This window comes from Cebus imitator, unplaced genomic scaffold (genome assembly GCF_001604975.1).
Source record: "Cebus imitator isolate Cc_AM_T3 unplaced genomic scaffold, Cebus_imitator-1.0 Scaffold559, whole genome shotgun sequence".
Classification (NCBI taxonomy): Eukaryota; Metazoa; Chordata; class Mammalia; order Primates; family Cebidae; genus Cebus; species Cebus imitator.
Genome location: NW_016107874.1, coordinates 213177 through 236355, shown reverse-complemented (window position 1 = coordinate 236355; position 23179 = coordinate 213177). Strand labels below are relative to the sequence as shown.

Sequence of the window (23179 nt, the reverse complement as noted above, 5' to 3'; positions counted from 1 at the left end):
AGTGCTCAGACTAGAGTCATGTAAGACAACAAGGAATTTACAAGCAACATGAAAGGGGTGAGTACATTTAGGGAAGAAACAGGAAGTGCTAAAGCCTCAAGGCAAGAGAGATTATAAGGTTAGATAACTATAAATAGTTTTAAATGGCATGCTTTAGCACACATGAAGAGTAATAACTAGAGATAAATCCCAACAGCAAGGCAACATCACATCCAGAACTCCAAGAGCTATATAAGGGAATTGGGACTTATCTAAAAGTTTTGAGGATATATTTTAAATATTTCAACTGAGAATGGAGATGACATAATTATATTTCAACCCTAAAAATGTAAATCCTTTATGAAGAGCATAGACTAAGTATGCCATATAAGAGTGTGGAGAAAGTAGGTGATTGAGCATATTATATTGACCCAAGTCAGAGATGAGTTATGAGCGGGAGGATGGAGTCATTACCTAAGTCGTGTTTTATGTTACTCATATGTAATTTTTTTATTAAGTTGTTATATGTTTCAAGGTTATGGTGCAGAGTGGAAGAAATCTCTCTGCAAGAGAGTATTACAGTGAGATAAGACCAGAGCCAGTAGGACAAGTGACATTGCTGTTGGAAATATTATAAACTAGTGGCTGTGAAGATGAGAAGTTAGAATATGAGACTTTGTGATTACTTGGATGTGGGGCTAAAATATGAATGATTCAAAGCTTTAAGATTAGACTTGGTAAATAGTTGTTTCTTAGAGTATATTTTATCTTCACTTTCTAAAACCTAAGGTCCTGGAGAGTAGAGGCTTTTCCTTCCCATGATCTTCATGCAGTACAGAACTCTCCTAGAACAGGTTCCAGTGAGTAGACTAGCCATCTCAGGTTTAAGAGCAAGGATGTATTTGAAGTGCTGCATGTATTGCTTTCTTCCCTCAGAATTTGTACAGTTCAATAGGACTATCCTGGAACAAAACTTTTAAACATGAATATGTACATGAAAGGTTGGAGAGAATCCAGAATGTCACAAATGAATAGCATACACTTTCTTTGTCTATGATTGGAGTTGAAGGAATTCAAAATGGTTTTAGTTACCTTATCAATATGCATTATTTATTTTGGTGTCCTCTAAAATCACTAAACATGCAAATTTTGGTTTCCACTTATTTACTTTGTTTGTGCAAACACTTTTCCATGTAATAGCAAAAAGATTAGTAAATGATTCTTCAATATAAGCAGTATTTACTAGAAAAGTAACCAGCATACATAAGAAATGTGAATTTCTTATTGTAATGTTAATGTGACTACTTAGAGTGAGTTCTGAATTATTAGAGGAAAGCTTTGAGCGTATGTTTGAGAATATGGTGTCCAGAGAAACATATGATGTACCACAGAGAAGTTGGTACAAGAGAAGCTGCCTTAACTGACCACATTGAATCAACCTGCAAGACAAATTTTACTCTCTATTCTTTAAGTAAATTGTATTCACTAAAGCCCATGACAGCACAAAGGCTTGTGGTCAACATACACATTTCTAATATGATTACACCCTTCTGTTTCTGTAACTTGAGATGTTTGCTTCTGCATGTTGATGTTGACTTTATTATTAATTTCCTGTCTTAAAAATTTTGATTTATACCCTACAGATTACTAATATGTTTACTAATATTTTAAAGAGATTTGTAAAGAATCTTAAAAATTATTTTGAAATTCATAGAAACAAAAGAATGTACTCTCTGTAGAAGAGATGGTTGACCCACCAAATTTTCTTCTGTTTTCACAGGAAAAGAGCTGAAGTAATGCCTATGGCTTCACTGATGAAGACCACACTCCCCAGCCTCCTTATAACCAACCTGTCTGTTCAAATCCATTCTCTTCAAGAAAATGAGAACAATATTTATGTGTGCAGCTTCCAGGTCAGTTACAATTTATAATAAAAGTGAAATCTCTTGTTTGGGACTGCTGCTTTCTTTAGACTGGAAAGCAGATTTTAGCAGTGACATAATTTTGGTCATAAAGATAAGGGCAATGTCTTATTAGTTGATAGTGAACAAGATGGAGAAAACCCCCCTTCCTAAAAGTTCTCAGGAGGCAGGATTACCGTGCTAATTATGCTGTTTCCTGATTTAGAAATGAACTTCTATCATATTTAAGCCATTGTTTGTATTTTGGGATTTTCTTCATTACAGCAACTTAGCCTCTATCCCAATAGACAATTTTTTATCCATCAATTCCACTCATAGAAATATAACCTAAATAAATAAACATATTGAAAAGGAGAATGCTCATGAATACTTTTCTTTCTTTGCCCCAAAGGAAAAATAAAAAAACTTTCCTAAATTAAAATAAATGAACTTTGTAATTTTGAAGAGGAACCTACTCCACACACAAATGAGACTATCACAGCTCTGAATTCTTAAGGAAATTTGAAAGATTTTATCATGTCCCAGATATTGGACATAAGCTATTTCTTTATATGTGCAATTATCCCTTGAAATTTTCCAATTTTATCAATAAGGGATGTTGACAAATGAACATATCCTGAGGAAAGGTATCAGGAATCATTCCATCTGAAAAAGAGAAGAACGAACTGGGAATATTTGAAGAAGAAATTGTTTATGTATAACTTGATACATTTATCTAATTATTTCAGAACCACCCACTGTAATATAATTAGACTACAAATTAATCAGGGACAGAGTTAGGGTCAGTCATTGGAAGCTAAATCACACCAAAACAAAACTCACCAATGTCAGTTCTACAAAAGGAATTAATGTGTGGAGCCTCACAAGAATGAAGAACGTTGTCCAAAAGAAAACTGAAATAGAGAGTGTTCAGCTAGGAGAATGGCATCTTAGATTCCTATTAATCCTGAAAATCAGTAATTCTCTGTTGATATTCTAGGCAGTTTTTCTTTATCAATCTAAGTTACTAAAAGTATGCCTAATTTGAAAATCTTGAATATCAGTTTTTGTTTATGTAATTATTTTCACTTCCTCTGCATACCAAGAACAAAAATTCAGGATGAGACTGCTTACTTCCAACTCCTAGATCTAACATTAGGAAAAGTTACTTGTGCTGTGTAATACTTGGTTTTGTTCCTTCGTTCGTTCTTTCTCTTTCTTTCTTTTTCTTTTTCTTTCTCTTTCTTTTCTTTTCTTTCTTTCTTTATCCTTCCTTCCTTCCTTCCTTCCTTCCTTCCTTCCTTCCTTCCTTCCTTCTTTCTTTCTTTCTTCTTTCTTTCTTTCTTTCTTTTTTTCTTTTCTTTTCTTTTCTTTCCTTCTTTCTTTTTTCTTTTCCTTCCTTCCTTCCTTCTTTCCTTCTTTCCTTCCCTCCCTCCCTCCCTCTCTCTTTCTTTCTTTCTTCCTTTTTTCCTTTTTTTGTTTTTTGATGGAATTTCACCCTTGTTGCCCAGCCTGGAGTGCAATGGTGCAATCTCAGCTCACTGCAACCTTTGCCTCCCAGGTTCAAGCAGTTCTCTGCCTCAGCCTCTCAAATCCTTGGATTACAGGCACGTGCTACCACACCCAGCTAATTTTTTGTATTTTTAGTAGAAAAGGTGTTTCACCATGCTAGCCAGGCTGGTCTTAAATTCCTAAACTCAGGTGATCAGCCCACCTGGTCTCCCAAAGTGCTGAGATTACAGGCATGAGCCACTGTGCTACCCTGGTTTTCTTATTTCTAAATTATGTTTGATGATGTCAATGTCTAGTGCCCAGGTTTTTATGAGTATTAAATAAGACAGTTCAACTGCTAAATGTAGTTCTATTTTAAAAGATGAAAAACTGTGAGGTATTATTGTATCCTCCTTCATTAAATCTCACTTTGTGTAATTTGCTTTTACATTGTAACATCATTTAAGTAGTCCATTTGTAAAGAAACTAGTCATTTTTTATTATTCACCAAATTAAAATTAAAATCATCTTCACTATAATCAGAACCAACATTAAGAAATTTTAAATTACATTAAGAATTCAGTATCTCACACCTCTCAGATAGTATTTTTTAATTTTTAAATTTGACGAATAGTATGTATTTATCATATACAACATGATGTCTTGAAGTATCCATAAGTTTCTCCTGCTCTACATTTTTACCAACTGTTCGATTATTGGTCTTTAAAAATTTAGCCCTTCTGTAATGATAGGTCACTATTGTTACAGTTTGCATTTCTCTGAATAACAATGAAGTGGAGAATCTATATATGTTTATTTGTCATTTTAATATTATGTAATTTTGAAGAATCTATTAGCTTTTACCCATTTATTGAATTTTCTGGGTTTGTTTTTGTATATTTGTGAAAGTTCATTTTTTAGTCTGTTAAAACCCTTTTACTGCATGTGCATTGCAAATAGCTTTTCCCAATTGGTGGCTTATTTTCTTTACTCTGGTGTAAACAAAGATTCCTAATTTTATTTTATTTGTGTAGAATTTTAAGGGTTACAATGCAGTTTTGTTACAGGAATATAATATGTAATAGTGACGTCTGGGCTTTTAGTGTAACCATTAATCAAATAATGTACATTTTTTCCCTTAAGTAATTTCTCATCCTTCACACCCTTCTGAATCTCCAGTGTCTCTTTTTACACATTTCATGTCCATGTATACACATTATTTAGCTTTTACTTGTGAGAACATGCAGTATTTGATCTTCTGTCTCTGAGTTGTTCCATTTAAGATAATGGCCCCCAGTTTCATACATGTTTCTGAAAAATACATGATTTCTTTTATTCTTTTTTTATGGCTGAATAGTATTCCGTGCCATATATATATATATATATGTTTATATATATATATATATATGTATATATATATATATATATATATATGTTTATATATATATAAAATATATTCAATATATATATGAATGTTTGAATATGTGTGTATATATATATATAAATGTGTGTGTGCATGTGTGTATCTATTTACACACACACTGTTATATATATACACCACATTTTCTTTGTTCATTCATCTATCAATGGACAGAGATTGATTCCATCTTTTTGCTATTGCGAATAGTGCTGCAACAAATATACAACTGCAGGTATCTTTTTGATAAAATGATTTCTTTTCCTTTGGCTAGATAACCCAGTAGTGGGATTGCTGGATCAAATGGTAGTTCTATTTTTAGTTCTTTGAGAAACCTCCTTTCTGTTTTCCATACAGGTTGTATTAGTTCACATTCCTACCAACAGTGTGTAAGCATTCTCTTTCTTCACATTCTCACAGACATCTATAATTTGTTGAGTTTTTAATAATAGTCTTTCTGACTAGGGTAAAATTATATCTCATTGTGATTTAAAATTGCATTTCTCTGATAAGAGAAATGAAGTTAAACATTTATTCATATGCTTCTTGGCCATTTGTATGTCTTTTGGAAAATGGCATGTGCTCACTTTATAATAGGATTATTTTGTTTTTGTTGAGTTAGGTTGTTTGAGTTTCTTGTAAATTTTGGTGATTAGTGTTCTGTCGTGCATTATTTGCAAATAATTTTCCATTCCGTAGGTGGTTGTTTACTCTGTTATTTTGGTTGCTGTGCACAAGCTTTTGTGCTGCTACAATCAGCATTTGAGAAACCCGCTATATTAAGGCTATTTAAACCAAAAAACTCATGTATTTTAACACTGAATGCACCCAGAAGTAAAGTCATATGGCTCTACTCAACATACATTATTGTTGTATTCTCAGGGAAAAATGCCCTACACCAACAAAATAACTTCAGAAATAAAGAGAAGCAACTATTTCTGCATATGCAAAAAAAAATCAGCATAATAATACAGGAAATATATGAAAAAAGCAAGTTATTATGACACTCCCAAAGCACTGCAAATTGCCCAGACCAATGTTCTGGAGATTTTTCCAGTGTTTTCTTGTAGTCGTTTCATAGTTTGGGGACTTAGATTTAAGTCCTTAATCCATTTTGAGTTAATTTATGTGTTGAGAGGTAAGGATCTTGTTTTATTCTTCTGCATATAGATATCCAGGTTTCCCAGCATGGTTTATTGAGGAGACTGTTTTTCCTCCAATGTATGTTCTTGGTACCTTTAAAGAAAATGAGTTCACTGTTGGTAGATTTGTTTCTGGGTTCTCAACAGTCTTCCTTTGGTCTCTGTGTCTTTTTCTGCCAGTACCGTGCTATTTTTGTTATTATAGATGCATAGTAAAATTTGAAGTCAGGTAATGCGATTCCTCCAGTTTTGTTCTATTTGCTTAGGGTAGCTTTGGCTATTCTGGGTCTTTTGTGGTTCCATATAAATTTTAGGATTGTATTTTCCATTTCTATGAAGAATGCCATTGGTATTGTGAGCATTAAACCTATATGTTGGTTTTAGTAGTATGGACATTTTAACAATATTGATTCTTCCAATCAATGAAAATGAAATATCTTTCTATTTTTTGGTTTCCTTTGCAGTTACATTTATTAGTACTTTATCATTTTAATTATAAAGATCTTTCACTTCTTTGATTCAATTAATTTCTAGGTATTTAATTTTATTCTTGTATAAATGGGACTATTTTAAATTAATATCACTGTTAGCATGTGGAAATGCTACTGATTTTTGCATGTTGGTTTTGTTTTCTGTAACTCTGCTGAATTTATTGATCAGTTCTGGTGGCTTTCTTCTGGAGTCCTTAGGTTTCCAAATGTAAGATAGTATCCTAAGCAAATGAGAAAATTGGACTTCTTTCAATTCAACTTGAATTACTTTGATATCTTTCTCTTGTCTAATCACTCTAGCAAAGACTTCCAGTACTTTGTTAAATAACAGTGGTGACAGTGGTCATCCTTGTCACGTTCAAGATCTTATAGAAAAGGCTTTCAGTTTTTTGCCATTCCATATGACACTAGATGTGTGTCTGTCATATGTTGCTTTTATTATGTTGAAGTATGTTCTTTCTATTCCCAGTTTTTTTGAGGGTCCTAACATGAAGGGATACTGAATTTTATAAAATGCTTTTCAGCATTAATTGAAATTATCAGATGCTTTTTATCCTTCATTCTGTTGATATATTACATTGATTGATTTGCATATGTTGAATTGTATTTACATCCCAGGGATAAATATCTCTTGGTCATGAAGAATGATCTTTCTAATGTATTGATCAGTTTGGTTTTCTAGTATTTTATTGAGAATCTTTGCATCAATATTTATACGAGATACTGGCTTATAAATTTTACTTTTTTATTAATGTGGTGTTGTCTGGCTTTGGCATCAGGGAAATATTGGCCTCAAAGTATGTGTTTGGAAGTATTTCCTCCTCCTTTATTTTTTGGAATATTTTGAGTAGGGTTGGTATTGCTTCTTCGTTAAATGTTTGGCAGAATTCATCAGTGAAGCCATCAGGTCCTGGGGTTTTGTTTACTGGGACACTTTTTATTATGGCTTTGATCTTGTTACCTAGTACTAGTCTGTTCAGATTTTGGGTTTCTTCTTTATTCAATCTTGGTAGGTTGTCTGTGTCTAGGAATTCATTTATTGCTTCTAGATTTTTCAATTTGTTGGTATATAGTTGCTTATAGTAGCCAGTAATGATCCTTTTAATCTCTGCAATACCAGTTGTAATGTCTCCACTTTTACTTTTAATTCTACTTATTTGTATCATCTCTCTTTTTCTATTAGTCTGGCTAAATATTTTTCAATTTAGTTTAACTTTTAAAAAAGGCTACTTTTTGTTTTGTTGACTTTTTGGATTTTTTTCTTTTCAGTTTCACTTATTTCTGGTCTAATTTTTATAATTTATTTTCTTCCAATAATTTTACGTTTGATTTACTCTTGTTTTTCTAGTTCTTTAAGATGCATCATTAGATTGTATACTTGAAGTTTTTCCTCTTTTTTGATGTAGACACTTACAGCTGTCAGCTTTCATCTTGCTCTAATACTTTTGCTGTGTTCCAGAGGTTTTGGTATGGTGTTTTTTCACATCATTTGTTTCACGAAATTTTCTAATTTTTTTCTTAGTTTCTTCATTAACTCACTGGTCATTCAAGAGCACAATTTTTAATTTCCACGTATTCATATAGTTTTCAAAATTCCTCTCATAATTAATATCTAGTTTTATTCATTTGTGGTCAGAAAAGATGCTTGATACTATTTTATTTTTTTGAATATTTAAGACTTGTTTTGTGATTTAACACATGGTCTCTTTTTAAGAATAATAAATATGCTGAGGATAAAAAATGTGTATTCTGCAACCACTGGATGAAATATTCTGCAAATATGTGTTAGATCCATTAGGTCTCTAGTGCAGATTATGTCTGATATTTATTTGTTGATTTTCTGTCTGGTAGATCTGTCCAATGCTGAAAGTGGTTTGTAGAAGTCTTCAACTATTATTGTATTGAGGTCTATCTCTTTAGCTCTAATAATATTTGCTTTATATTTCTCAGTTCTCCAGTGTTGGGTGCATATATATTTAAAATTGTTATATCCTCTTTCTAAATTAATCCCTTTATCATTATATAGTAACACTGTTTGTTTCTTATAGTTTTAGTCTTGAAATTTATTTTGCCTGATATAAGTATTACAACCCCTGTTCTTTTCTGGTTTCCATTGTCATGAAATATCTTCTTTCATCCCTTTATTTTCAGTCTATATGTGTTTTTATAGATGGCATGTGTTTCTTGTAGGCAACAGATAAATGAGTCATATTTTCCCATTCATTCAGCCAGTGTATGTTTTTTGATTGGAGAGTTTAGTACACCATTCAATGTTATTATTGATCAGTATCAACTTCTGCCATTTTGTTAGTTGTTTTCTACTTTTGTTATCATCTCTTCCTTCTTCCTTTCATTCCTGTTTCTGACTAGTGAAATTGATACTCAAGTTTGCTGAGTCTTGCTGTGATTTTTATTTTTTTAAACCATTCTTAGTCATACTGTTTAAGATCCAAAAGTGTTGGTGTTTCCATAATCCAATATTTCATATTTCTGGACTATGTAATTTCATTTTTTATTTGCATATTGCTCACTCTTTCCTGGAGGTTATCTCTTTCTTCTGTAGGCATAGCATACATGTGAAGTATATATAGCATACTAAGAAAGGCCAGTTTAAAAAGTCACCACTAAAAACTAATACCTTGTTTTCCATCCTCTTCTAGAGCTACAGGCACATGGTGTCTATATTATGCTAATGCAGGTTACACTTTTGTCAAATGTTTTATCACAACACTGTGTGGCCCTGCAGATTTTCTGCTCCCCATAGTAGTTTTTCTCTTCCACCAGGTACCTCACAACTAAGTCTATGCTTATATTACTACAGCATTCACTTCAAGATACCCATTTAACATGACATAAAATGACATAAACGCCTATAAAAAAGATCACAATCTCAGTAGCTTTATACGAAAATCCTTCTTGTTTAGTTACATAACAATTAAATACCAATATTCACAAGATGTTTAGAGACTCAGGTGCCTTTTACCATATGGCAATGGCTTTACCCTTTTCCATGTCCTCTGAATCTTCTACATTCAGTGAGTGAGTGGGAAAAGACAGGAGGAATGATGTCAAGCCATCTCTGAGACAGATTGGGAAGTACCACATTTACTCTTATACACCTTTCATTGGCCCCAACTCAGTTAAAAGGCTGCATGTAATGTAAAGGGAGGCTGAGAAGTTAATGAAACTGAGTGCTCAACAATTAAAAGGGAAATAATATAATTGCTTGGTAAAAGATATTTTAGGTTCTGCTACAAAAAAGCGAGAATGATATGCAATAGTGAATGGGAATGTGAAAGAACAGTGAAGAGGAGGAGAACGTGTTGAGAGATGAATAGAAGGCATAAATAAAAAGACAAGTGAGGAATGAGAATTAGTTTAGTCTTTACAGCAATGAAGTAAGATATATTGCATTTTATGCCTTTACGGATAGAAAACAACAGGCTTCAATTGCCTGTATGAGTTATCTACATTCACACCACAAATTCATTTGATTATTTGTATATGCAACATCAGGTATATCTAAAGAGTAAGCCTATGATCTTTTCTCTAGAATGAAAATTGATGCATATAGAAATATACCCATCAACATCCAATGGTATGTTTTATGTTCTGTGAAGCCAAATTATGTATCACACTATATTTTGAACCTCCTTGTATACTACCTGTTTATTTATGAGCTACATGGGCAGGTATAGCATGCTTAATAGTTGTTAATAAATTACTTAGTTAAGAAGTATGATTAATTACTTTTACTTGGATATAAATTGATGACAATATATCACAAATAATCAAGAATTTCATTAAATATGCAAAATAAGAAAACCTTTTCAAAATGGGGAACTTTACTCTTTAAGTTTACATCCCTAAATGTTATTACATTGCTCATTCAACAAAACACACAGCATTTTAATCACCATCATTTGTCTCCAAAAGCAAATATTTGCAAACTACATGAATTCCTCACTCTATAGCTTTATTTCCAGAAATGAGAAAGCATTAGGCTGATGCCTTTTGTTCAAATGATACAAATGCATGAATAAATATAAACGACTAGTTATTATTTTTACACTATAACAGAAATAAATGAACTCTTTTTATTTAAACAACTGTTTTCCTCCAACTAAAACCTTCTTTGGGAGCCATGGGAGATCTGAATATGAAGCAAACATGTTTTGCTTGAAAATATTCCCAAAAATCATGTAAACAGGCTTTTATGTTGATTGTGTAAATTATTGTTCTAACTAAACTTTTAAGCCTCTTAACAGGTCATTTATTTTGCCATGTAAACATTTTCGACACAATCTGGTATTTGGAGAGAAACCATCCCCAAGCAACATTATTTGGAGTGATTTTTCATTATTAGTAGATTTTTCTGGGAAGTAGCAGCTATTATATTTTTAAGCTAGGTTCACACTTTTTATATCCATAACTCTGAAAATACCTGAAATGTTGTATTTTAAACTAAGGTCATTATACAAATAGGAAAAATATTTATTTAAGAAGGTTTATAAAGTTAATTATTAGAGTTAATAAAAGAAAAACAATTGAATGCATGCCATAAATAATAAATATTGTGAAAGTATTTGTTTAAATTGTGGTCATGCCAGTTTCCTATACTCCTATAAGATAAGAAATATATGTAAATCAATACAGTTCTGATCATTTTCTACCATAGCCCACAGGTTCCCTTCAGAAACCTATGCTAGATTGTTTACATTCCACAGGGAAAAACAGTAGATTTTTCATTTGTTCGAATTATGTTTCTTGTTCTAAAAGCAGAGAATTTTTATTTTCTCTCTCCAAATGGCCAAACTCCATAGTTAAAGAGTCTTCATTCATTATCCTTCCATAGTTTCTTCTATTTTATTTCCTGTTAGCAATAGCACACACTAGGTAACATGGAAATTTAAGGAACAGAAATTATTCTCTAATGGCATGTTTTACACATTGCTGTAAAAGTTGCCAGTGAAGTCGTGTTATGGGTTTTTCTCCTTTATTATTCTGTCAGTGTTGGTGAAAGGATTTATTAAAAACTAAATTTTTTTTGATGAAAAAGACTTCTATCATTATAAGTCTTCACCCACTATTTAACAATGTATTATTTTGTTTTGACTCTCTCTGTTACCCTAACAAACTCTCATCTGGATTGAGGTAAAATTATACTCTTTAAATCTTTCTTGCTCGGATATCTTTGGGAATAATTATAAACAATTTAAAATTTAATAGGATCTCAGAGATGTTCTAGTTAACTATCTCTGTTGTACAGCTGATAATATAAAAAAATCTCAAAGAAGTATGTGACTGATTTAAGAGTAATCCACTTTTTAAAGTCAAAGGAAGCCCTAGAACACAGATCTTGTGATTCCAATTTTGTGATTTCTTTTTAACTGTTACTTGGTGACTACTCAGTATCCTTCTCCTAACCAGGTATATAAAGATATTTGAAAGTTACTTTTCTATCTATAATTGATTCTTCATCAGACACAAGAAGAGCTGTTTGAGTTCAACAGTCATAATGGAAAGCAACAGCTATGAGAATGGCCCTTCACCAGTTCCTGCTAATTTTTCATCTTTTTGAGTTTTCTTTCCTTTTAGTCTCACTGTTACTGCCATACTTGGAAACTAGGAATATACAGATCAATTATAGAGAAATTCTCTTATCATGTCACCTGGGCAGTGTTCAAACAGGCTGGCATTTTCAAAAGCAGCTTTACCTAGATGACAGAGCAAGAATAGCAATATTAAAAACAATCCCCTTGTGTCTCTTCCCTAAAGAAAACAAACAAACAAGCAAATAAAACTAAGAGGAAAAAAAGACAGTACAAATAATTAAAGGCAGACAATTTCATAAAGTGCCAAAATTCTCTCAGCATAAGTGTGTGTGTGTGTGTGTGTGTGTGTGTGAGAGAGAGAGAGAGAGAGAGATTTAATCTTGAACAAAACCAGAAATGAGGCATTTTGGACAGTGAGAGTGTCCTAGGCCTGTATAATTAGAGCTCCTTCCAGCCTTCTGTAGCATTTAAATGAGGAGGCTGGATTTCGGTAGGGTGAGGTTACTTGTAATTTATTACTACCCGTGCCCTGGTGTATTTGGAGACATAACAAACCTGAGAAGGGGGCTCTCTTAAATATCCCAGTAGCATAGTAGATAAGCCATGGTTCTGGCTTTATAGAACTCATTCTGACTGTCTTTCCTTCTGGCTTCCGGAATGCCCAGCCCTGTGCCTTTCACTGACTTAGATTTAGTTTTCTATCTAAGGATGGGTCTGCTTTACAGCTCAATTGCTGATTTAAAAAGCAAAAGTGCTTAGCAGTTAAATAAAGTCTTTCCATATAAAAGCCCATCCATGCAATTGAAATAAGTGACTATTACACAAGATGTGCTGATATATCAATTTAAAGATGCAAGAAACGTTAAAAAGCAAGGAAACATAATGACACCATAGGAAAATAATATCCTCTAGTAGCAAATCACAAAAAAAGAAACTATAAAATGTCTAAAAAGGAATTCAAAATAATAATATTACAAAACTCAGATACAAGATAACATAGATAAACAATAGGGAAATTACAAAATAATTTATAATCTGAATGAGAAAATTGTTATGAAAAAGATAAGCAGAAATCCTGAAGAATTCAATGAATGATATAAAAATATAATCAAATGCAACACAAAAATAGCAATATAACAATAGACTTGATCAAGCAGAATAAAGAATTTCAGACTTGAAGACAGGTCTTTTGAAATATCATAGACAAGTGAAAGAAAGGACTTGAATGAAGAAAGCTTATATGACATATGGGACACCATAAAGTAACCAAATATTCAAATTTTGGGAATTTTAGAGGAATAGAGATGGAAAACTTATGTAACAAAATAATAGGTGAAAACTTCTCAAGTCTTGAACAAAATATATACATCCATATATAAGAAGGATCTGTATACTAGAAGACACCATATACAGAAAACCCAACAAATATTCCCAAGTAGATCCACTTCTAAAAGGTCATCTTTAAGGTAAAGCACAATTGAATTTTGAAAATAGCAAGAAAAAGCAACATCAAATATAATGAAACCCCCTCAGAGCAACAGCTAATTTCTTAAAATTTTTCAGCAGAAATATTACAGGCCAGGAAAGAATGGAATAATATATTCAAAGTACTAAGAAAACCAAACAAAATAAAACATAGCAGTAAAGAATATGATACTGAGCAAAGGTATTCTTCCAAAATAATGGAGCGATTTTTCAGTCAAGAAAAACTGAGGTAATTCACCACCAATAGGTTGATCCTACAGTGCTTAAGAAATGCTTAAGAAAGTCCTACATCTGGAAGTGAAAGAATATCTACCATCATGAAAAGACACAAAAGTATTAGAGCATATACACAAGTGAGAAAGAGAAAGCTGTGAAATGTTGTCACTACAAAAATAAATTGCAAAGGTAAAAAAAAGAATATACAAGACCATTAGAAAATAATTGACAAAATGACTAGTTAGTTCTCACCTATCAATAACATTCCAGAACAGAAGTGGTTTAATTTTCTTACTTAAAAAAATATGTACTGGCCGCATGGATAAACGTACAAAACCTAACTATATGCTGCTGACAAAAAACTCACTTCACCTGTAAAGACAAACATAGAATCAAAGTTACAGAACCAAAAAGAATATTCCACACAAATGGAAACAAAAAATGTGCAGGAGTAGTTTTACTTATATCACACAAAATGAACTTTAGGTCAAAAACATAAAAAATAAGACAAAGGAGGTCCTTATATAATTATAAAGCAATCAATTGTCAAAGCATACAATATATGTAAAAGTACATTCACTAATACCACAGCATCCTGATATGAAAAACAAATATTATTAAAACTACAAGAGAGATAGACTCAAAAGCAATAACAGCTGGGAAATTCAACACTACACTTCGGTAATTGGAAAGACTATCTAGAGAGAAAATCAACTAAGAAATGTAATACATAATCTGCACTATAGATCATAGGGACCTAACAGATATTTACATAATATTTTATATAACATCTGTAGAATACATATTTTCATGAGCACATGGAACATAATGTAGAATATGTCATAAGTTAGCCATGAAACAAATCTGAACAATTGAAGTCATGTACAGCATCTTGGCTCACAATGGAATAAAACTTGAAATCAATAATGAGGAACATGGAAAACTATACAAGTCCATATAAATTAAACATTTTTGTGGATACCAGTTGAGGTAAAAAGTGAAAAATGTTTGGAAACAAATAAAAATAGAAACACTATACAACAGAACCTATGAAATCTAACAAATGTAGCGCTACAAAGAAACTTATAGCAATAAAGGAGTATATTAAAACAATAGAATATTTCAAATAAACTATGTAAAAATGCAATTCAAGAAATTTGAAAAGCAAGAACAAACTCAGCCAAAATAAGCAGAGGAAAATAAATAATAAAATAAGAAAAGAATGAAATAAAATAGACTTAAAATGCAAAGCCATGAATCAACGAAACAAAAAGTTGTTTGAAAAGATACACAGAATCGAAAATTGCTATCTAGATTTACTAAAAAAAAAAGAAAGGGAAGAACAATTAGTAAAATGAGAAATAGAAAATAGATATAACTGATACCACAGAAACACAAAGGATAATTAGAGACTTTTATAAATAACTATATGCTAAAAAACTAATCCAGAGGAAATTGATGAATTCCTAGACTCAACCCAACAAGAGTGGCCAAGAAGAATTAGAAGACCTGAACAGACCATTAAGAAGTATAAGATTGAATCTGAAATAAAAAAAAATCTCCCAACTCAGAAAAGCTCAAAACTAGATGGCTTTACTGCAGAATTCTACCAAACCTATACAGAAGATGTAACATCTACTCTTCTTAGACTATTAAAAAAAAGTTGAGGAGGAGGGAATTCTTCCTACATCATTGTATGTGGCCAGCTAAACTTGATAATAAAAACCAGGCAACAATGCAACAGAAAACAAAATTACAGGCCAATATCCCTGATGTATATAGTTGGAAAAATTATCCCTAAAGTACTAACTAAATCCAATAATACATGAAAAAGGTAGTATACTATGATTATGTAGAATTTATCTCAGTGATGCAAAATGATATAACATATAGTAATCAATAGAATTGATAAATCACATCAGAAAGAACACAAATTATATGATCATCTCAATAGATGCAGGAAAACGTTTGATAAAATTGAATATCCTTTCAGGATAAAAAGTGTCAACTAATTAGTCATAGAAGGAACATATTTCAACATAATAAAGACCATATATGACAAACCTTATACTGAATTGAGAAAAGATGAAATTAAGAATAGGTGAAAACCTGCTGTAACAAGACAAGGATATCCACTGTCACCTCTTTTATGCAACATAGCACTTGATATATCCAGAGCTAATTAGGCAAGAAAAAGAAGAAAAAACACTTCAATTTAGAGAGGAAGACAAATTGTCCCTTTTTGCAGATGACATAATCTCATAGATAGAAAAACCTAAAGATTCCACCAAAAACCTCTTAGCAGTAATAAGCAAAATCAGTAAACTTTACAAAATCCACATATATAACAGTAGCATTTCTGTACACCAGTAAAAACCTAGCTAAAAAAAAAAAAGAAAGCAATATCATTTATAACTGCTATAAAATAACTAGGAATAAATTTAAACAAGCAGCTGAAAATTGCTCTATTAGGAAGACTACACAGCATTGATAAAATAAATGGAAGCGGATGAAAACAAACGGAAAAACATTCCATGCTCATGGATTGAAAAAATTAATATTTTTAAAATGACCGTACTATTTAAAGCAATCTGCAGATTGCCATTTCTGTCGAAATACAGGCTGAGCATGGTGGCTCATGCCAGTAATCCCCACATTTTGGGAGGCCAAGGTGAGCAGATAATCTGAGGTTAGAAGTTCAAGACCAGCCTGGCCAACATGGTGAAACCCAATATCTACTAAAAATACAAAAAAATTATCCAGGCGTGGTGGTGTGCACCTGTAATCTCAGCTACTTGAGAGGCTAAGGGAAAATAATTGTTTGAGCCAAGCCAAGATTGCGCCACCGCACTCCAGCCTGGGTGACAGAGCCGAGACTGTGTCTCAAATAAATAAATAAATAAAAATGCAAGTAATAGTCTTTACAGAAAGTCTTCCTGGCCTGTCTAGAGATCTAAATATCCACATCCAAGAAGCTCAAAGGACTCCTAGGAAATTCATTGCAAAGTTATTTACCAAGACATATAGTCATCGGGCTACCTAAAGTCAACATGATGAAAAGAATTCTAAGAGCAGTAAGACAAAGCATCAGGTAACCTACAAAGAAAAGCCTATCAGACTAAGAACAGACCTCTACACAGAAACCTTACAAACCAGAAGGGATTGGGGTCCTATCTTCAACCTCCTTAAGCAGAACAACTGTAAACCAAGAATTTTGTTTCCAGTAAAACTAAGTTTCATAAATGAGAAATAAAGTCATTTTCAGACAAATGCTGAGGAAATTTGTCACTACCAAACCAGGACTAAAAGAAATAGTAAAAGAAGTTCTAAACCTCAAAGTGAAAGCCCAATATGTAGCAAAATAGAACCTCTTGACAGCTTAAAGCTCACAGGGCCTATAAAACAATAACACAATGAAAAGAAACTATGTAGCAATTAACACCATGAGGAGAACAGTACTTAACATTTCAGTGTTAACATTGAATGTAAATGGCCTAAATGCTCCACTTAAAAGATAGAGCATAGCAGAATGAGTTTTAAAAAATCACAATCCAAATATCTGCTGCCTTCAAGAGACTCGCCTAACACAGAAGAATTTATATAAACTCAAAGTAGAAGGGTCAGAAAAAGCATTACATGGAAGTGAAAACTAAAAGGGAGCAGGAGCAGCTAGTCTTGTATAAGACCAAACAGACTTGAAAGCAGCAAAAATTAAAAAAAGACAAAGTTGATTACTATATATGTAATTTTAAAAATTCAGTAAGTAGATATTATCCTAAATATATGTGCACTCAAACACTGGAGCTCCTAGATTCATAAAACAATTACTACTACATCTAAGTAATGAGATAGATAGCAAAACAATAGTGACAGGAGGCTTCGACGTACCACTGACAACACTAGACAAATCTTTGAGACAGAAAGTCAACAGAGAAACAATACATGTGAATTACACACTAGAACTACTGGGCTTAACAGATATTTATAGAAGATTCTACCCAAGATCTGCAGAACACACATTCTTCTTGTCTGCACATGGAATATTCTCCAAGAATGAACATATAATATGTCACAAAACACATCTTGATAAATTTTTGAAATGGAAATGATATCAAATATCTTCTCAGACCACAGCAGAATAAAACTAGAAATCAACTCCACAAGAAACTGTAATGGCCTGCTTGGTTAACTTTGCCTGCTGCCTAGACAGAGCTGATTTATCAAGAAAGTAAAATTGCAATTGCAAAAGAGTAATTCATGCAGAACTGGCTGTGCAGGAGACTGAAGTTTTATTATTACTCAAATCAGTCTCCTTGAGCATTCAGCGATCAGATTTTTTAAAGATAATTTGGTAGGTAATGGCTTGGGATGTGGGAAGTGCTAATCGATCAGGTTGGAGCTGGAATTATAGGGGATCAAAGTTAGGTTTTTTTAATGTCTTCTGTTCCTCGGTGCATTGGCAGAACCGGTTGAGCCAGATTACTGGTCGAGCCAGATTACTGGTCTGGGTGATATACGCTGATCTATGGAATGCAAGGTCTGCATAACATCTCAAGCACTGATTTTAGGTTTATAATAGTGGTGTTATCCCCAGAAGCAATTTGGCGAGGTTCAGACCCTTGGAGCCTGAGGCTGCATGACGCCTAATTTATGATTTTTAATCTTGTAGCTAATTTGTTAGCCCTGCAAAGGCAGACTGAACTCCACACAAGAAGGGGGTCATTTTGGGAAAGGACTGTTATTAATTTACTTGTGTGAACTGAATTCTTTCCCAAAGTTAGTTCAGCCATGCCCATGAATAAAAAAGAACAGCTTAAAGTTTAGAAGCAAGATAGAGTCAGTAAATTCTAATTTCTTTCACTGTCATAATTTCCTCAGTTACAATTTTGAAAAGGAAGTTTCAGAACCTTCAAAACTATACAAATACATGGGAATTAAATAATCTGACTGATATCTGGTTAACAATGAAGTCAAGATAAAACTTTAAAAGTTTTTCGAATTGAATACCTCTAGAATAAAGCAAAAGGAGTGCTAAGACAGAAGTTTATAGCATTAAATGCCTATATAAAAAAGTCTAAAAAGGTACAATTGACAATCTAATGTTGTACCTCAAGGAACTGAAGAAACAAGAACAAAATAAACCTAAAGCTTGAAGGAGAAGAAGAAGAAGATCAAAGCAGAACTAAATAAAATTCAAACATAAAAAGATATAAAAATCAATGAAACAGAAAGCTTGTTGTTTCAAAAAATAAACAAAATTGGTAGACTATTAGCTAGATTCGTCAAGAAGAGAGAATACATCACAGAAAACAGAATTAAAATATTACATAATCACAATTAAAAACAAAACTACACGACCAGAATTAAAAACATTACATAATCACAATTAAAAACAAAACCATATGACCATCTCAATAGATGCAGAAAATCCCTCTACAAAATCCAGCACCCCTTTATGGTAAAAACTCTGAATTAACTAGGCATAGAAGAACTCTACCTCAAAATAATAAAAACTAAAAAACAGCATCACTGGTGCAATTAAAAAACTGCTGCTGATCACAATAGAGGTAATTTATTTAGTTTACATTTTTATTATCACCTACAAAAATACTGACTTAAATCCTGCAGCTATTCCATTGCAGGCTTTAAATTTATTTGGTAACTTCAAAAGTATTTATATAAACATGGGATTAAAGGACCCATGTGAGGTTCTTCTTTTTTTTTAATGATTTTTCTTTTTCTTTTTTTTTTTATGTTGATGAAATGCTAGGGTGAAAGGTATGACCAATTGGACTAGAGCATGAGTGCTTCTCTAATTTCTTGGCAGAATACCCAGCAATAGTACCCTGCAGTAATATCATACATCTGCTTATGGATGAACAAGGGCAGACTGATTGGTAAGCTCTTGAAAAGGCTTGGTTTCACTGCACCCTGTTAAGTTTTCAAAGGATGCCAAGTTTCCCCTTGCCATGAAATATATATATATGTGTGTGTGTGTGTGTGTGTGTGTGTGTTTGTATGTACACACACACACACACACACACATTTAGTTTAAGGAGAGTTAGGAAGGGTAAAGAGACTTCTCTGAAGTAGAGAGTTGTCTCTGACTTGGCAAGTCTCCACAGGGTATAACAAGGCAAGCATCAAATGTAATAGTTTGAGATGAAATTGACTTGGTTACATTAATAACTAGGTGGTTAGCAATAGAGCAAAAAAAGAAGAAGTAATAGAATAGATAAAAGGGAGTGAGATTTTTATTGGCTTTAGTTTAGTAGGGTTTTCTACTGGGACTATGGCCCATAACTCTGGAGGGGAGGACTTCTTAACTGGGCTGTGATGAGTCCATCCTTTTTCTGCTTTTGGGACTGTGGTTTCAGTAGTTAGGAACACTAAGTAAGGTCCTTCCCAGGCCAGATTGAGCTTTTTCTTCTCTCCAACTTTTGACAAGGATGTGGTCCCTAGCCTGATATTGGTGTGCTGGAAACTCTAGGTGTGGCACCTGTGCTAAAAGACCTTTAGTTCTGAGGGAAGGGAAAGCGGAAGATAAACCAAGTATATAATTTCTGAGAAATTGATTTTTTTTTGTTTCAAGTGTAGGGAGATCAGTAGTGGAATGTAGATAAGGCAATCCATAAAGCATTTTACAAGGGGATAGACCTGTGTCTTTTCGGGGAGCAATGTGGACTCTTAACAAGGTAATAGGCCTTCCTACTTTCCCTGATGAAGGTGGGTGCCAGAGAGTATGATATTTCCATGTTATATCCAGTACCTGGGCTAATTTCTTAATGACACATGCAGTAAAATGAGTCCTAGTATCTGAATCAATGTTCTCTATTAATCTAAACTTGGGTATAATATTTGTAACTACATTATTAACAGTTGTACTTGAAAAAGGAAATAGTTTCTACCTAATGAGTAAGGTGATGTTATATCCAGTACCTGGGCTAATTTCTTAATGACACATGCAGTAAAATGAGTCCTATTATCTGAATCAATGTTCTCTATTAATCTAAACTTGGGTATAATATTTGTAACTACATTATTAACAGTTGTACTTGAAAAGGGAAATAGCTTCTACCTAATGAGTAAGGTGATCTGCTATTACTAACAAACACTTTAGACGACCAATTGGAGGCATCTCTGTGTAATCAGTCTGGATACTTTGGAATGGCCTTAAGCCAGATTCTTTCCCCCAAGGGGTAATTTTTTTTTGTAGTTTGTTTATTACTTTCATTACACATTAAGCAACTGTCTGTAACCTGTTTGGCCAAGGTATAAATTCCTATGCACCCATAAACTCTGATGACTGCATCACACATGGCTTGGGGCCGCCAGATGCAGTTGGAACAAGATTCCCCTCATAAGAGTTTGGATAACATTTCTTTCTGGTCTGGCAATATTGACTTTCCTTCTGAATTTTCTTCAGCATCAACTTTTATTAGTTTTTAGACCAGATAAAGCCAAATACCATTTTATATTTGACAATGCTTCCTGTATAATTGTATACCAGATAGCTAAATTTCACCTTTATATTAGTGTGATATTAATGTTAAACTCAAAGTTAATAAAATCTTGTAGATGTATTACCCAATTTTAATGTCTGACCATAAGGTAAGATTTTTATAGACTCTTTTTATCCCTGTGCAATTTTTGTTAAATAGCAGATTAGTGCTAAAAAATGAAAGCAAACGAAAACCATTGTGCTTTTATTTTAATGTCCAGTTCACAGAAAAACTAGATGATACCCCTTTAACTTTAGCCAATAAATTTACACACAGAATTTCCTTTATAATTTACATTTTAAAACTTGCTTAAACCTTCTAAGTCCCAACAGTGACCATCTGTCATCTGCTGTGTCAAGTATTAGCTTCCTCACCTCCCTTCCATTTGAATGGAAATCCAAGATCAAGATGCTGGCAGATCCATCTCTGATGGGTGCTGCTGTTAACCTACTCTGGCTATCACTGCAGCCATCATTTTTCAGCAAGGAGTATTTCATCCATGGAAAGCTAATCAGAGCCATAAATTTTAATTATTTAACTTGGGGCCAAAGTGAACCTCAAACATTTTCTTGTAATGAAGCTGGTCAGAAAGAATAACGGCAACATAGAGAGGGAGGTAGTGATAAAAATTGAAGATTGAGTCTAGTTTGCCTCAAATTCTTTGGTTGCAGTGTACCTAAGGTTTAGCTCTTTCCTTCCTACACTTACTGAACCAGTAAATTATCCTCTTACCTATGAAGTTTGTTATGAGTTTCTAACATTTGTAACCAAATTATTTCTAATTCTTTCTTAATTCTAATCAGTTTTGAAGACTATATATCTCTGTTATAGACTGCATATTTCTGTCTGCCCAATATTCATATGTTGATACCCTAACCCCAAATGGGATAGTATTAGGTGTCTCCTTTGATAGGTAACTAGGATTAGATGAGGCTATCAGGACAGAGTCACCATGATAGGAATAGCATCCTTAAAAAAAGAGAAAGAGAATAGATTTCTCTCTTTCTCTGCATTGTGTGGATACTCTGAGAAGACAGACAATCATAAACCAGGAAGAAAGCCCTAACCAGATGCTGGATCTGCCAGCACCTTGATCATGGATTTCCTAACTTCCAGAACTATGAGAAATAAATGTTTGTTGCTTAAGCTGCCCAGACTACGGGATATTGTTATAGCACCCTAAACTAAGACATTATCAGTAAAGAGAAGTGTGTTTATATTAGTTAAGTCTTTCTGAGTCAATGCCTTGGATGTTTAATTATTATCAAGTTATGTATTCTTGAAAAGGAGATATTACTTTGAAGCAATGACTAGCAAAAATTTTTCAGCAAGCAACTGTGATGAAAAACATAGTATGAGAAAGCAACACATACACAAAATTGAACAAACAACTATGAGAAACAATAAGCCTGAGTAACAGGACTATAAAATGAGGCATTCAGTATAACTCTAGGTGAAAATTTGACCCCTTTCACAAGTGAAATGAGCAACTGGACCCATGATATGAACTTATTGTCAATAGTTTAAGGGTAAAAAGTAGATTATGGTTGCAAGAATTTTTTATGGATTTAGGAGCTATGAAAAATTCAGGTAATACATAAACTCACTGCAGAGAGGGCATAAAGACATAGTACTACATTGATCTGTCTTTGTACTATACTTATTTTAAAGTGGAAATTGTTAAGATTCATGGTCATTTTTCTTATGTTATCAAAGGAAGTGTTTAATTAGATACTTAACAAAGACTACTTCATATAATAAAAACAGTACTATTTTTCCTGCACAGTTCAAGATATTATAATTGTATTAATGAGATATATGCTATTAATTTAGAGACCATCCTTATTATTCAGAAGGAGTCAGTCATCCTGTATCGGATACTCAGGTTAACTCTGTAGTCACTATCAATTTCACTGTGTTGTGTGGTTTGATTAGCCTCTATGATAATGTAAATTTAGATAACAATGTAGAAAAATTACAAAAAAAGATGTATAAAATGG

General features: G+C 32.9%; 1 long non-coding RNA gene across 1 annotated transcript in view; it reads left to right on the top strand.

Annotated features, from left to right (window-relative positions):
* Positions 1-23179, top strand: part of LOC108294052 — a 157954-nt gene that overhangs the window by 32884 nt on the left and 101891 nt on the right. The window contains exon 2 of the long non-coding RNA XR_001820893.2: positions 1760-1892. This is a non-coding gene — a long non-coding RNA (uncharacterized LOC108294052). The remainder of the gene's footprint in view (positions 1-1759; positions 1893-23179) is intronic.